Here is a 3,002-nt window from a genome sequence, read left to right on the forward strand (position 1 = left end):
TATTATGTTGTTAATTTATTTTGATATATATATAAAGTAAAACTAATAATAAAATCGATCAACACATAAATATTTTCTACCCAAGAACTACGTGAGTTTTGATTTCCCTATTGCACCTGGGGATACGTAGGAGCAAGGTTTTTCCCTTGTCAAACCAAATTAATAAAACAAATATTTTTTTTCTTTCATTAATGTAAATAATTTAATTTTTTATTATTCTTTATGGGGTAAAAATAAATAAATAAATAAATAGTTTGTATATAATTAATTATAGGGTAACCGTTTTAACAGACGTTGTAGGGCGATAATACTTCCCTATTCGTAATCGACTCCCGAATCCAAATTTTTGGTTCAAAAATATTATTTTAGGTTTTATCCAATTTTTCCTTTAATAAAAATAAAATTGGTGGCGACTCCTTTTTCGCGGACAAACCGGACGCGACACAAACATATACAAACATAAATATATATTTATATATATATATATATATATTACTTACTTTTAACAAATATCTCCAAAATATTATTAACTTTGGCTGAAAAGCCTCCGAGCCAAAATCCAAAATACACAAAAACACATAAAGCACACTTTAAAATTACGGGTCTTACATTTACTGCATACCCAATGAACACGCATTCATAGGCTCTACTGGTGAGTTTAATTCGCTTGGGATCGGGGAGTCTAAGATAAGTCAGACAACCTCAAGTTCGAAAATAAGACAAAACATATCAAACATTCAATAAAGTTTCTCCCGCCAATGAGATGCAACACTAGTGTCAAGCATAATATCAACAACTAGTTCAGTAGGAGTTTTATTCTTTCTTTCAACTTTACCATTCATTTCAGACGAATATGGTGCCAATATTTCATGTATAATTCCATGAAATTTATAAAACTCATTAAAAGAACTAGAATCATATTCAATACATCTTAATATTTCTACTAAAATGATTATCAATTTCAATTACTGAGATCTTAAACATGTCCAACGCTTCACTTTTATTGTAAATTAGATATACGAAAGTATAGTCGAAACAATCATCAATAAAAGTGATAAAATGATGTTTTCCATTTCTTGTTAACATCCCAATAAAATCACATATATGTTAAATATAAAGACTCAAATTCTTTTACTACTCATTTATGTGAACTCTCCGTTATTTTAACTTGACTATTAAAATTACATTTTTAAAAATTATTTAAATATAACTTTGGAATTAAACCTAAGTTACTTAAGTTTGAAATTCGTATTCACATGACAGAGTCTAGCATGCCAAATATTAAAATCACACATGTAAACAAAAGGAGACATTCTACAAATCTTCCCTTATGCCTTATTCAGAAGAAAACCATAAAAAAACCATAAACAATATATTTTTTTCTTTATCTATAAGTCTCTCTAGAGAAAATTATTTTGTTTTACTCCAGAGAGAATTTTTTGAAATCCTTCAAGCATGGGCAGTTTGTCAATAATAACAACAATTTGAAATTTTTCATCTAAAGTCATACATTAAGAATTGATCTCATGAGCTATCTTCTGAATTTCACAGGAGAGAGCATCCGTGAATCTGTCATTGGTCATCTGATACTTTAGGTAACGGCTCAGAACATATTTTTTAGCCTCAACTTTCTCGGTATCATATTTCTTCTTCAATGCATCCCAAACTTCTATAGCAATATTGCTGGAACTGTAGTAGTCATATAGATTATCAACAAGTCCATTGGGTTAATTCTTCAGCTTTTTTATCATTTTTTGTTTCCTTCTCACTGAAATATTTTATTGAAATCAGAGGCAACATAATCAAATCTAATAATCTCTTCAGTTGACATGACACAAATAAACGTTTTAAAATTATTGGTTTTGAGTTTCGAAAACTGTTTCAAAATCAATTTATGCTACCGAAGATATTACTGGATAGAGTCACTGATTAGGTCCCTCTCTTTAAAAAATTTTTGGGACTGTCCAAATTGTGCAAGATAGACTATCAACTACGAAGTTCCCAAGATAAAACAACCTAATCAAACTGTATCGGAGTTCTACTGCACCGTAGAAAACCGTTCTAGAATTACACCCTTAATATGACAGTTAAACTCACTTTCGATATGACGATTAAAGTCAATCGATACATGGTACTATGACCACCTTAAATCAAAAGCACTACGTCACAAAAATCCGCTCTAAAAGACTACAACACAAAAATCGCTCTAAAAGACTAAGACACAAAAATCGTTCATAGTGATATTAGAACCACTGAAAATTTAATGGGATTACATCATAAAAACTGCTTTAAAAGGATAGTGATATTAGGACCACTCAAAAATACTATGGGACTAAGACATAGAAATCGCTCTAAAAGGATAGCGGTATTATGATCAGTCAAAAATCGACGGAACTATGGCATAACAACCACTCAAAAAAATCGAAGGGAGTACGGTATAAAACTGCTCTAAAATATCGACTATGGTGCAAAACTTCTCTAAAATATCGAAGGGACAGAAAGGGGAGAAGTGGCTCAGAAATAAGTCGAACGAAATAGAAAAGGGAGAAAAGAGAAAGTTAGAAAATGCATTCAACTTTTGTGTAATTTTTCACAAGAGTTTGAAACTAATTATATAGTGATAGAAGCTAACCCACGTACATTTTTATCCAATGTAAGACTTTAGCATTTATAAAGTTGAAAATTACTAAAAATATGAAAGTTTTTCAATGTAAGACTTCAATTATTTTTAAATTCACACATTAACATACTCTCTATTTCAACATAACATAAATCTATGCACATGTAATTTACAAAGAATATGTCTCCAACAAAACTACAAATATAGTTATCAAAGAAGTGTTTCAAAATTTAAGATAATAGTATGTTATACATATCTATACTCTTTTATATTTTTATTTTGTCTATGCAACTTTCTTAAATTCATTTGTCAAATTATATTGTATTTTGTTGTAAAATTTTAATTCATATGATGATGAAATTTTTTCCTTCTATTTTTCCAG

The sequence above is a fragment of the Cicer arietinum genome, chromosome 4 (assembly GCF_000331145.2).
Source record: "Cicer arietinum cultivar CDC Frontier isolate Library 1 chromosome 4, Cicar.CDCFrontier_v2.0, whole genome shotgun sequence".
NCBI classification, from domain to species: Eukaryota; Viridiplantae; Streptophyta; class Magnoliopsida; order Fabales; family Fabaceae; genus Cicer; species Cicer arietinum.